Source organism: Rana temporaria, chromosome 3, assembly GCF_905171775.1.
Source record: "Rana temporaria chromosome 3, aRanTem1.1, whole genome shotgun sequence".
Lineage (NCBI taxonomy): Eukaryota > Metazoa > Chordata > Amphibia > Anura > Ranidae > Rana > Rana temporaria.
In genome coordinates, this window is record NC_053491.1 from 265,156,592 (window position 1) to 265,171,263 (window position 14,672).

Sequence of the window (14,672 nt, forward strand, 5' to 3'; positions counted from 1 at the left end):
CCTGGTGTTCAATAGAGCAGAGGGGGAGAAAAGGAAATATAATTATATGCTATTGGGTATGAGGGGGATAAAACTGATTTACTGCCCTGAATAGGTCCAGGTTTTCTTAAAACTTTATAAACTTCTAAAATGAAGTTTGGAGCAGGTTTTTTCAAAAATCTGTGTCAGACCTTCGGGCTATGAACAATTAGCTGGATTCAGGTAGAGCGGCGTATATTTGAGCGGGCGTAGCGCAGCTCATATGCGCTACACAGACGTAACATAGAGAGGCAAGACCAGTATTCACAAAGCACTTGCTCCCGAATTTACGGCGGCATAGCATAAATGGGCCGACGTAAGCCCGCCTAATTCAAAGTAGGCAGGTAGTGGGCGTGATGTATTACAATGAAGCGTGACCCCATGTAAATGAAGGGCCAAACAAACGGCGCATGCGCGCGCATGCTCATGATCACGTCGCATATACTCCCTAAGATACGACGGCTCAATGCCTTCGACGTGAACGTAACCTACGCCCAGCCCCATTCAAATTGGGCCTAAATTTACAATATTTTGTGTGGCCAGCACTTTGTTAACCCTCTTGGGCATGGCGCTCACCAGAGCTTCACAGGTTGCCACTGGAGTCCTCTTCCACTCCTCCAGGATGACATCATGGAGCTGGTGGATGTTAGAGACCTTGCGCTCCTCCACCATCTGTTTGAGGATGCCCCACAGATAAATAGACACCTAACATGTCATGCTTCAAAATTTCACACGCTCGTGCAATAGCGTCAAGCTTCGATACTTAAAAATCCCCATAGGCGACGCTTTATAATGGTCTAGTTCTAGAATTATTACTCTTGCTCCAATGTTCGCAGTGATACCTCAACATGTGTGGTTTAAACGTCATTCACATATCTGGGCGCGACTTACGTATGTGTTAGCTTCTGCGAGCGGACATGAGACGACAGGGGCTCTTTATTTTTATTAATTATTGTTAATTTTACTTTTATTTTTTTAGTTTGATGCTTTCTTTTTACATTTTTTTATCACTTTTATTCCTATTACAAGGAATGTAAACATCCCTTGTAATAGGAATAGTGTGTGATTACAGGTTATTTTTACAGTAAGATCTGGGGTCAACAAGTCTCCAGATCCCACCTCTAGGCTGGGAAGCCTGAAAAAAAAAATGATTAAAACAAAAAAAAACGGACCCTACTTTTGTTGCTCTAATTACAGATCAATGAAAAGTATAATGTTTCCAAAAGGGTTTTCTATAAAGTACTCTTGTTTACCATCCAGAAAAAAAAAAATCGAAATACTGCAAAAAGGTGGTTCCTTTGTGGTTAACCAATATGTTTTCATTTACACATGTTGTCGACAGACAAATCATTTCCTGACAAGCAGAAAACACTCTTCTGTCAAGATTGGGCTGCAGACTGGGTACCCTTAGCTTATTATTAAACTATCACTGCAATGGTGTTGTATTAAATGATGGCATTGTGAAGTAGTTAGGACTCATACACAAGAAATGCTTTGTAATGCACACTGCAGCATACAAGCTCCACAGAATCTGGAAGGGTGTACCGTATATATGTCAAATCTCTAGAAAAGTTATTTATATTTTAATTGAGCATCCCATGTTGGATAGGTGTTTTGCCATAGCATAAACTGCATAAGACCAATTCACGTCATCTGCTTTATGTAACTGTGAAGTACTGGCTGCAGTTCCATGGATTCCTACTGAAATCTCAATTTTCACCTATAGATGATCTTACAGATGGAGCTTGACTGGCATAATTTGTCTCAGGTCTACCCTAACAAAACTGAAATTTAGAGGGGTACTTCCTGAAACTTTTGCCATCTGGTCTCACTCTAGGACCAACTTCAGTTAAACAGATGGCATACCTATCTGTACTACTTATGATAAGATACAAACACTACATTATAACCATTAGTGCCATTATAACCATTAGTGTCATAGTGTTACCGCAGACCTGTTGCTATGTTCAGTGTGCTTCCACTGCTCCTTGGGGCCTGCACAAGTCTGAAAATTCTCACCTGATCATATTCATAGCCCCACTAAATCCCATAATGTAAATCAGGCACCTCCTATATGTTCACGGAGAAATCGGCATAGCATTATGAAATGTAGGTCTATATAACAAAGTCTTCTTCTCAAAATATAGTTGCCATGGAAACAAATCAAAGTTCTTATGCATCGGTACCTGGTCCCTGCCTGGATTGCTAAATGTCTACTGCCCTAATCCCCTCTTCCTTCCGTGGTTGTTCAGAAGCAAGCACACAGCATCAGATATGATGGAGCTGTCCCAACAGTCCAAACATATTTGACCAAAATTTTCCAAGTACTTACCATTCTGTTTGACCACTCTCTACCTGTGAACCTTGCCACAGCCTTGCTCAATAAAAAAACCTTAGAAGTAACTCAATGACAGTGTAAACATCTCCTGCAGGTTACCACTGCGGTGAAACAAACTATCGCAAAGGCCTGGAAAACCCCTTGTCTTAGTGTATTAGAAACTAAGAACAGGGTCACCAAAGCTATGATACAAACTAAAGTTGAAGCGGCCCTTTTAGATAGGGTGAGTCAGTATGAACAGCTGTGGAAACCATGGGTAGACAACTACCTTACCACTGATTTTAATTAAACCCTTTTATCTTCATGACATCTGTTGACACAGATCTCTACAATAGATTAATCCTACAGAGGGTGAGAATTAAAGGTGCTGTAGAATCAATTATGCAGCGGCATCCCTGGCTCTCTGATATATGCAGTATCCCCTATACATTTATGACTATGGACTTATCTACCTAATGTTTCCCACACGTCTTCTAACTTTAATGGTAGCCATTATTACCTCATGTTCTTTGTGCATTATACCTCTATTTTTATTACTAACTGATTGTTATGTTAATAATGTTGTTCTAAGCCATATTGCAGAAATTGAAGGAACATTTGCACTTCAATCTAGCTTTATCATTGTACCGGTTTCTCACATGAGTTGCATCCCAACTGACCTTGCACTGTTATACAATTCCTTTCATTTGGTATGACAGAAATATTATTTTGTACCATCTCTGTAACCCTGTTACTTTTTTATTATTAAACTTTATGAACAAGAAATGCAAGTCTAATGAAACATGGAAGTTGTTTGTAAAGATGTGAGGGTTCCTGGGGAACACTAATGTTAGAAACCACTTGATGGTGCCCGTTGATATAGGTCAAGGATAGTTTATATAAAAACTGTACTAAAAAATATGCATGGATTACCATTTAGGACTACCACCTGAAAACAACTGCCAGGCTTTCTCTGACCCAAGTACCTCTGAACCACTCACTAAGAACAAGCACACATCAAAGCAAAGTTAGAATGTGTGATCTATGCATTTATTTCTAGGTACGCGACTCAGAACTGAAGCCTTTGTGTAAGCATGATACCAAGACACCTGACATTTAAAACATTGAGGTCGCAATTGCAATGTCAGTATTTTCTTACTAAAGGTGTGTGTTAAAGCCAGCCATAGTTGGATAGAATCTTAGCCAATTCAGCAGAGACCGGACAAGATTCAAACCATCTATGGGCAGGCCGGTTGTATTGAATTTGATCCATTGATCGACTTCAGTACAACCAGCCTGTCAAATTTGTTTTGATGTGATCACTGCCGACTGCTATAGCCGCCAGCAGTGATCATTGTGTTCTGCCGACAGGGAAGGCTCCCCGTCCGCAGAACATAATAGCGCTGCGGGAGGGATTCCTGCATCAACACAAATTCCCTATACACACGATTGGAGTTTCCGTCAAAATAAACTCAGATGGGTTTTTCCGACGGAATTTCGTTCAAGCTGTCTTGCATACACACTGTCACACCAAATTCTGAACGTCAAAAACGCGGTGATGTACAACATGTACGACGAGCTGAGAAAAATTAAGTTGAATGCTTCTGAGCATTCTGTCGACTTGATTCGGAGCATGCGTGTTTTTTTCTCCGTCGGAAATTCCATACAGACAAACGGAATTTCCAATAGAATTTTTTTCCGTCTGGAAAAAAAGAGAACATGGGGCCATATTCTCGTAGATCGGCGCATATTTAGTCAGGCGTAGCGCATCTCAGATGCGCTACGACGGCTTAACTTGGAGAGAGCTGGGCCAGATTCCCGGACCACAAGCGTCCTACGATGCGCTCGCATAACTTAAATGTGTCGGCGTAAGCAGGCGCAAGTGACGGTAGGAGGGATGTGGGCGTGAAGCATTCTAATGAACCGTGACCCCATGCAAATGATGTCCAGACCGAATTGAGCATGCGCCGGACGTGCCCCGCCCTCTGCGCATGCGCAAACCAACATTAGGCGTAAATCCCAGCTGAGTTGGGCCGGCCCAGTGCATAAAAGCGTCATCACATGCGCCCAACGAGTGCAAAGTGACTCCATTTATTTCTGTTGGTGGTGTGAGATCTTGGAGCGTTCACTTTGCAATGCCTGGACCCAGGAAGGAAAGAAGGAAGAAAAATTTCACACAAGATGAGAGGGCCATCATAGTCTCTGCTATGGAGAGATATGATTCTCGTCTCCATGGTGCAGACAGTGGCAGCACCAGCAAAACCAAAAAGGAGGAGATCCTTAAGAGAGTTACTGCCCAGGTCAATGCCTTAGGCCATGAGGTCAGGACCCCCCAGGACATTCAGAAAAAGATGAATGACCTGCGTGGTGTGGTCAGGAATAAGATGGCCACCATTGCTAAGCATGCCAGGGGCACTGGAGTGGGGCCACCCTGTACTATCAGGCTCTCAGAAGAGGAGGAAGTCATTGCCCGCTGCCTTCGGAGGGAGCAGGTGGAGGGCCATGACTCAAGTGAGCCGCCCATGAGGACAGGTAAGTGTGTTTTATCTTCTATCTGGTGTGTAGCATGTTTGGGGGGGGGGGACAGGTGACAAGTGTGTGGGTCCACCAACATGTGAATGTTTTGTGTCATCCACAGGTGTACAGGAGGGAGCATGGCCATCCAATGCTGCCAGTGGCCGGTACACACCATCATCCCCTGAGCAGCCTGCTTCTGTGGCTGACCCCCTGGGAAGCCAACAGGCCTTGGTGGTCGATGAAGAGGTGGTTCACACCAATCAGGAGGTCTTCCTATTTTTGGATGAGTCGCATGTGGTGGCAGGACCATCACAAAGCCACCGCATCTCCAGCCCCTCAGGGTCCTCCAACACCCTCTCCAGTCCCTCCCGTCCCATCCCCCTCATCTCCAGCCCCTCAAGGTCCTCCCCCTATGCAAGGACCCCAGCCACTCCTGTCCCCAGGAAGGCGACCCACCAAACAAGGGGTGTGGCAGGAATGGTGGCTTTGGAGGGCAGACAGGCAGCCAGGGAGGGACCTGGGGATGCTCCTCCACCTGGGGATGCTCCTCCACTTGATGCCCCACCCCCCAACTGAGGCTCCCCACAGGCAAGTGAGGGCCAGGAACCTGGGCACCAGGCATAGCCCGCACCGGGGCCAGTGATTTTTTTTTGGATTTTATATTTGCTCTGGTTAAGAGTTTATTTTTTTGTGCTCTGGTTAAGAGTTTATTTTTTTGTGCTCTGGTTAAGAGTTTATTTTTTTTTGGGTGCTGCACACAGTAGTGCAGAGTACAGTGTGAATGGTGTGTGAATGTGGGGGGGTGCCACTCCTGCCAGTAAGGGGTGTCACCCTCGGGCGCTGGGGATAAGTTCTCCCCAGGTCCGTATGAATGACGTATGAATGGACAGCAACATCATTGGGGCCTTGCTGCTCCTTAGTACCGTGCGGTGTACTTCGGTCTAATCCAATGTAATGTGGATGTGGGGTGTGTGTGCTAGGGACCACAGTGGTGTGCATGCGTTCATGCGTTCATTCTCATTGTGCCATGTTTAATGTGTGTGTTTAACGTTCAAAGATTCGTTCCACGAGACATCTCCTGACTGCTGTACCATCAGCAGACGGGGTAGCCTCGGTTAGGGGGGGACTGGGTGGTTGGGGGGTCAGGTCATCACGTATGTCAATCTCCAGGCCCTTTCTCACTGCGAAGTTGTGCAGCACGCAACATGCAGCGATGATCTGACCCCAGTCTTATCCAGGCATCGGAAACGTGACTTAAGGAGGCCAAATGTGCGTTCCACCACTCCACGGGTACGTGCGTGTGCTTCATTGTATCTTCTCGCTCCTGGGGTTTGGGGGTTCCGGAATGGAGTCATAAGATGGGGTCCAAGTGCATATGCAGAGTCACCTGGAAGGGAAAAGACAGGAGGATATTAGTCATGCTTGTGCCCCTCGTGATGTCTGCATCATGGGGGGGGGGCAGTCATACCTGACACCCATGTCATTTACCAACCAGCCAGCTGTCCCCATACACATTCTGTTCAAATTGTCTTGGGATGTCGCTTTGACGGAATATGAAGCTGTCATGGCTGGATCCTGGGTGTTTGGCACGGACATGCCATATGAGGCCTTGGGCATCCACTATCACCTGGACATTGATTGAATGCCAATGCTTCCTATTGCGGTATATGTGCTCTGTCTCATGGTGGTCTGTAGTGCCACATGGGTGAAATCAATGGCCCCAATGGTGCGTGGGAATCCGTCAATTTGGCAGAACTCACGCATTGCCTTCAGCCGCAGGTCCTCCTGGGTGGGTTTGATGATGTGGTGGGACATGCGTCTGAGGATTGCGGGGACAACCTGGTGCACACATCTGCTCATGCTGGTTTGTGATATCCCAGCCACGTCTCCACTTGTGCACTGAAAAGAGCCAGTGGCAAGGAAATGGAGTGTTGCCAGGACCTTCACCAGTATCTGCACTGCATGTGAGCGTTGTGTCTGGCTGGTGATGTCATCCTGCAGGGCTCTGGTAATTTCCAGGATGGCAGCAGGGCTGAATCTGAAACGGCGATACACCTCCAAATCAGCCATGCCAAAGAGGCTAATGCGTGGTGGGTATATCCTCTCACGTGCCCTCCTACGTGCCCTCCTTCTACGCGTCTTGGCCTCTGCACACACTAGTAGTGCCAAGACCACGCCTGCCCCTGGCATGTTGGCATAAGAATGTGTTGTCCTATAAGTGTGGTTGCTCAGCTCGTCCGGGATGGTGCTGCTGCATTTGTTTTCAAACTGACTTACTCAGGTCTGGAGCAAAGTTAACCGAGCTTTATGAGGGGTAACTTTCAGCCGGCCATTCGTCTTACGCGCACAGCGCGTAGCCTACGCCGATTGCGCGTAGGTTCGGGAATCAGCGCATCTACATCATTTGCATATTTGAATACTAATTCTATTGCAGCGTAGGATGCCATCAGCAGAAATATGCGCCTACGCTGCGTAAACTTAAACGGGTTAAGACGGACGGGAGAAGCCTTGTTTCTGGCGGATCTGGTTCTGTGACTACGGCGCATAGATAGGATGGCGCATCTTTACACTTACGCCGCGCATCTCCATATACGCCGGCGGAACTTCTTTGAGAATATGGCCCATGTTCTTTAACTCTGTTAGAATTTCCGATGGAAAAAGTCCGATGGTGCACACACACGGTGAGAATATCCAATGAAAAAATTCAGTCTGACTTTTTCCATCGGAAATTCTGAACGTGTGTACGAGGCATTACTGTTTTGATAGGGGAATTGAGCAATTTTCTTTCCTTCCACCCATGGTGGAAAGAGAAAATTACATCATCTTTGGGCTGCTTTAGAGGGTCTATCACCACCAAGGTTTGTTTTAAGCTCTATCATCCTGGTTCCCACTGGATTTTCTTTTTTTTGTGTGTGTTTAGCATTTAAATAGCTTCTCCATCAAGATTTGCAGAGTTGACGTTACTCTGCTGAAAATGGAAACCGTTATACCAACACTTTTACAATAATTAACAGCTTGGCCTGTTATTAACCATCATTAACTGGTTACATTTTCAAATGTAATACTCCATGCCCTTTTATGCTGTAGTGGAATACAATTTTGCTCGTGTTGCAAATTTTCAATTTAGATTAAGTCTGCATTCACACCTAGGCGTAGGCGATTTGCAGCGTTTTTCCCCGCGATTTTCCACGACAAAACGCAGCGTTTTTCCCTGCGGTTTTGTACAGGTCATTGGCATCAATGTAAAACGCCCAAGCCGCCCGATTCGCGCGTCAAAAAAGGGTCCGGGACTTGTTTGAAATTCAGGCGTTCGGCGTTTTGTGTTGGTGATGTGAACCATCTCCATAGAGAATAAATGTTATTTTTACCCTCTAGCGTCTTTGAGCGTCGCGCTTCAGGCGACAAAACGCTCAGGTGTGAATGCAGCCTAAAAAGCACGTTATAAAGCAGGTGCTTTGGGGTGCAATCAACTTTGAATGGCTACTCATATCTGCTGCACATTATGCTGCAAATAATTGTTACAATTTGGTGCCCAAGTCTGTGACTTCTCTTGTATGAGAAAGACCCTTGCTATATATAAAACTTTTGGTAGATGAAAATGATTATGCACATAGCATAATGTATACTGTATGGCCAACTTAAAGCATAACTAAATCCAAGAATAAATATACCGTATATGTTAAAGTGTACCAGTGATTAGGTGTGTTGTCTGCATTCAATTATCTTTTTCGGTTTGAGAACATTTTGGCAAGTACAGAAAAAAAACTGTTGATTTTGTCAGAAAAACATTCTTGTTGTGTCATTGAAAGCAGAAGAACAATGTTACCTTTCTCATGTAAACTACTAATCTCATCTCAAACATAACAGAGATGCACAAAGGCAGACAACCATGTAACCAGCAGTGTAGCCACATACAGAAAATCAGTATTTAATTTACCTAGTTTCTAGGTGAAAACAGAGAGGGGGGTGTTATCATGACTCATCCATTTCATTGCACCATTTCACAGGCAACTATGGACAAATTAATGAAATATGCTAAAATACCAGGTAGAGGTCCAGCCAGCAGTGTTATGGATACTGACTGGTATTTCATGCAATGAAAATCAGGGGTTCATAAGTGAGTTTCCTGGAGTAGGGCGATGTCAGTTTTAATTCTTTTGAGATGTCGAAGGATCTTCATTCTCTTGTTAGGAGATCTGAGCCCTTTTACGTTCCAAGAAACGATTTTCATGTTAGGGCGGTTGGGAAAGGGATTTGTGACGAAGTTACAGATATGTCACCGTGTAGTTGAAATTGTGAGGTAGTTACCAGAACAAGATGAAAGACACTGTTCTCGTTATGGGAGACTGGTGTCAGGGAGATTGGTACCGTGGAGGTGCCCAGGCAAAAAAAAGGGTGGGGGGGGAGGGGTTAAGGGGGGAAACCTGAAACAAAAATAACATATGCAATCGCATGAACATCACTTCTTTCCGCATGGAATCACTGTGTAAGCCGGTTCCCGGTACACGACCCTGGTAGTATGACCTCTGAGAGCCCATGTCTGGAGAGGGGATTTCGTGGGCTTCTTTGGTCCAGGGAACGGTTGTTTGGAGTGGGTTTTTGATGGGGTATGGGCCTACATGCAAAGACCGTAAAAAGGCTTCTGCCTCTGAGGGGTCATGGAATGACAATTGTTCGTCATTAGGGGTTTTGAGGTGGAGAGTGGCTGGAAAGGCCAGAGTGAATTTGATTTGCTGTTTATAGAGTTCCGTGCAGACCTGCTGGAAAGCTTTTCTTTTCTTTGAGACCTCAATTGAGTAATCATCAAATATTAGGACCATTAATCCATCAATTTGAAGTGAGCGGGATTGCCTGAACTTTTGTAGTACAAGGGCCTTGTCAGAGTAATTTAGGTATTTGGCAATTATTGGCCGGGGTGTTTTACGGTCAGAGTTGAAGGCTCCCATGCGGTGGGCCCTTTCCACTGTGCAGGGGCTCGGAAGGCCTAGGGCTTCTGGGATGCACATGGTGCAGAAATCAGCAAGAGCAGGAGTTTACAGCAATTCCGGGATGCCTACGAATGGCAGGTTGCTCCTTCTGGATCTATTTTCTAAATTGTCCAGCTTTTAGATAATGTATTGGTTGGTCTAGTCCTGGGCTTGCTCTGTGGCCTGTGCCTGATAAAGCTCCTCTTCCACACTAGATAAGCGGTGCTCCAACTCACTGAGTCTGGTAGTGTGTTCCGCTAGCTGGGACTTGATCTGAGCCTACACACACGCCCGGGATTCCCGGCCAAATGCTCTCTTGGCAGTTTTCCTGCTGGGAAAACCGGTCATGTGTAAGAGGCTGTAGGGTTTGTAGACCTAATGAAATCCTAATGGGCCAACGATGCCAACACTCGTCAAGTATGAGCTCAAGTCACCTCATTTTTAATGGAGAAAAAAATAAAAAGAAGAAAGAAGGAGATTTTCTACCTCCTTTAACAGGGTGACAATTATTTTCAATCTGTGGTGAACTGGTGCAACAGTGTTATCATCCTGTGGACTGCACAACCTTCTATTGACTTTAAGTAAGAACAAGCAGATTAAACCCAAACTCCATCTAACATTTGGGCAGGTACAATTTTTACTTTCGGGTATTAACCCGTAATCTACCGGACTACAATATTTTTCATTATTTTTGTGAGAAGGCATTTTATATGAAATAATGCAAGGTTCATTTTCCAAAGATAAAAAGCTCCAGTCTTTATGTACAACTTCTGAGCAGTTGTCATAACAGCATAGTATATTTTTTGCATCACAGGAACATCACATATACAATACAAATGTGTATTTTTCCAGTGAATCATTTAGAAAAGGTTTATTTTGAGCTGTACCACCTTCATGCATGTTCCTATATTCACTCCCTTATCTGCATCTGGGGTAATTCCGGATTACTATTCTGATTTCCTGATAAGCTACAAACATATTGCAATGGACATTTTCACAAATGTCTGTTGTGGTGTGCAATTTTGGTGTCCTCAGCTGTACAGTTCACCTGCCCTGCAACACAATTACCTTTCTTTTCTTTATATAAAAATTTTAGCATGAGCAAAAGCGCATGACCAGATATGATCAATGCACATTGAAAATCTATGTATACACTGCACATAATGTGTAAGGCCTCGTACACACGTCCAAACATGTCCGCTGAAACTGGTCCGCGGACCAGTTTCCGCGGACACGTTCGGTCGTCTGTACGGCCGACCGGACCGTTTTCCAGCGGACATTTGTCCAGCCGACCGTTTTCCGGCGGACAAAAAATTCTTAGCATGCTAAGAAACTTGTCCGCTGGAACGATGTCCGCCGGACATGTCCGATGGTCAGTATGACCGATCGGACATGTCCGCTGGCCCGAGAACCCGCGCATGACGTCGAAGTGATTCGACGCATGCGTGGAAGCATTTAACTTCCGGGTTCGCACACGTTGCCGTGTCATCGTCGCCGTTGCGTCGCCTTCACGTCGTCATCACGTCACCGCGTATTCTGTCCGCGCGGATTTTGGTTTGATGGTGTGTACAACCATCAGACCAAAATCTCCGAGCGGACATGTCCGATGAAAACGTTTGGACCGATGGACCGTTTTCATCGGACAGATCCGGTCATGTGTACGAGGCCTCACTTGTCCCTGGTTTCCAAGGACAACTTCAGTCTTTCAAGATTGGTCTCATTATGGATAAACGCATTGAAGAGGCACTGGGATTTTAGTGCTTGTTCAAACTGTTTAAATGCAAGGAAGTTTGCAAAAAAGCTTGCTGGCTCTGGTAGCTTTTAACCACTTAAGGAGTCGGACCATGCCTGTTTTTCAGACTCTGTGTTTACAAGTTTAAAACAGTTTTTTTTTTTGCTAGAAAATTACTTTCTACCCTTTTTACCCCCAAACATTATATATTTTCTAACACCTTAGAGAATAAAATGGCAGTCATTGCAATACTGTCACACCGTATTTGCGCAGCGGTCTTACAAGCGCACTTTTTTTGGAAAAAATTAACTTTTTTGAATTAAAAAATAAGACACCAGTAAAGTTAGCCCAATTTTTTTTTTATACTGTGAAAGATAATTTTAATCTGAGTAAAATGATACCCAACATGTCACACTTCAAAATTGTGCCAGCTTGTGGAATGGCGTCAAACTTTTACCCTTAAAAATCTCCATAGGTAACGTTTAAAAAATTCTACAGGTTGCACCAGAGGAGGTCTAGAGCTATAAGTATTGCTTTCGCTCTAACAATTGCGGCGATACCTCACTTGTGCGGTTTGAACACTGTTTTCATATGTGGGCGCTACTAACGTATGTGTTCGCTTCTGCGCGCAAGCTCATCGGGGCGCTTTAAAACATTTTTTTTTTGTTTTCTTATTTATTTTACTTGATTATATTTATTTTTACACTGTTCTTTGAAAAGAAAAAAAAAAGGGTCAATTTTATTCCTATTACAAGGAATGTAAACATCCCTTGTAATAGAAAAAAGCATGACAGGTCCTCTTAAATATGAGATCTCGGGTCAAAAAGACCTTAGATCTCATATTTAGACTAAAATGTTTTGACGAGGCTTCTGCCCTGCTATGCTATGGAGACATCTTGCCCTCACTCATATCCATGGCAAGCAGCAAGAAGCAGCGCCACTACCGATGGCTCCGGTAAGCGGCGGAGGGTGCGGGAGAGTGGCGGGAAAGGGGCCCTCTCCCGCCGCCGATAACGGTGATCTCGCGGTGAATCCGCCGCGGAGACCACCGTTATCGTTTACAGCAGTGTTTCTCAACTCCAGTCCTCAAGGTGCACCAACAGGTCATGTTTTCAGGATTTCCCTCAATTGAAACAGCTGTGGTAATTACTAAGGCAGTGAAACTGATCGAATCACCTGTGCAAAATAATGGAAAGCCTGAAAACCTGACCTGTTGGGGCGCCTTGAGGACTGGAGTTGAGAAACACTGGTTTACAGGACCGGCCACGGAAAAGATGGATATCTCAGTTGTGGCAGCAGCTGTTGCCGTTACCGAGATATTCATCTTTAAAGTACCGACATATATGTACGTGAGTCGGTCCTTAACAAACAGGCCATCCTCAATGGGTATCCAGAAGAGATGCAAAGTACAGAAACAACTGGTGCCAATCCAAAAGAAGAAAAAGTCCAAGATGCCTTTATTTATTTAATAATATTTTAAACAAAAACAACCTACATGTTTTATGGTAGTAAACCCCCTTTATTAGGGCTGCAAAAAAGACAAAACATAATGAAAAAAAAAAAAAAAAAATGTAAAAGAAAGAATGAGAAAGGCTTATATTTACACATAATTTATAATTTATGTATTGAATTATAAAACCAATACCAAATCATGTGATAATTCCTTTAACATGGTTCATTATCAATTGATAATTTTTTTTTAAAAATATCCGTTTTACACTCATATACACATATGCCATTTTTTAAGTTTATTTTTTATAAAATTTTTTTACAATTGTTTATATTTTATACCTATTTGATAAGCCTCATTAATTTTAGCTCTGCATTTACCACAGTAGTTCCTGACAAATTAGTGAAACAGTTAAAAGCTTTGGGCCTATGTCCATTGCTGTGCACATGGATTATGGATTTCCCAACAAACAGGCCGCAAATGGTGAGAATAGGAGATCAGATGTCTAACATTATTATTTTGAATACAGGGGTATTACAGGGATGTGTGTTAAGTCCGGCCCTGTTTACATTGTTTATGCACGACTGTACTCCCATACATGCGTCTAACACTATAGTGAAGTTTGCTGATGACACCACTTTAGTGGGACTCATACAAGATAATGATGAGACAGCTAATAGGCAGGAAATTCAACATTTGGTTGAGTGGTGTCGAGAAAATGGTTTAATACTCAATACGGCAAAAACTAAACAAATAATAGTGGATTATATGAGATCAAGAAAGATCAATCATTGCCCGGTTTATATAGGTGGTGAGGAGGTGGAAAGGGTGGACACTATTACATTTTTGGGAGTGCATATTACAAGGGAGTTGTCATGGTCTCAAAATACATTTTTTTTGTGAAAAAAGCACAGCAGAGACTTCCTTCGGAGACTGAAGCAGGCTGGATTGCCCTTAAGGCTTCTGGTCAATTTCTATCACTGTACCATTGAGAGTATTCTTCTTCACTGCTCTGTAGTGTGGTATGCCAGCTGCAGGGCAGAGGATAAGAAGTGCCTGTCTTGTGTGGTAAAAACAGCACAGAGGATCATAGGAACAGAGCTACCAAATTTGGACACAGCATATGCCAGCCGATTAAAAAAGCAGGCAAAAGCTATTAGTATTGATCCAACCCACCCAGGTTACAGTGTGTTTGTTCCATTGCCATCAAGAAAAATATATAGGACACTGAGGGGCAGATCCTCAAAGAAATTACGCGGTGTATCTCTTGATACGCCACGCAATTTCAAATTTTGCGCGTTGTATCTTTGTTTTGGTATCCACAAAACAAGATACGACGGCATCTGTGTTAGATCCAACAGGCGTAGGTCTTCGTACGGCGTCGAGTCTTAGATGCAATTTTTCGGCGTCCGCTAGGTGGCGTTCACGTCGTAATCCGCGTTGAGTATGCAAATTAGCTATTTCCGACGATCCCCGGACGTACGACCGGCCGTTGCATTTTTTTACGTTGTTTCCGTTCGGCTTTTTCTGGCGTATAAAGCTGCTATATGGTGGCGTACTCAATGTTAAGTATGGCCGTCGTTCCCGCGTCTAATTTTAAAAATGTTACGTCGTTTGCGTAAGTCGTCCGTGAATGGGGCTGGACGCCATTTTTACAGACGGCGCATGCGC

General features: G+C 44.1%; 1 protein-coding gene across 3 annotated transcripts in view; it reads right to left on the minus strand.

The window, feature by feature from the left end:
* The window catches only part of P4HA2 (prolyl 4-hydroxylase subunit alpha 2), a 149,679-nt gene that overhangs the window by 11,657 nt on the left and 123,350 nt on the right, over window positions 1-14,672 (minus strand). The gene's annotated exons all lie outside the window — the stretch shown is intronic.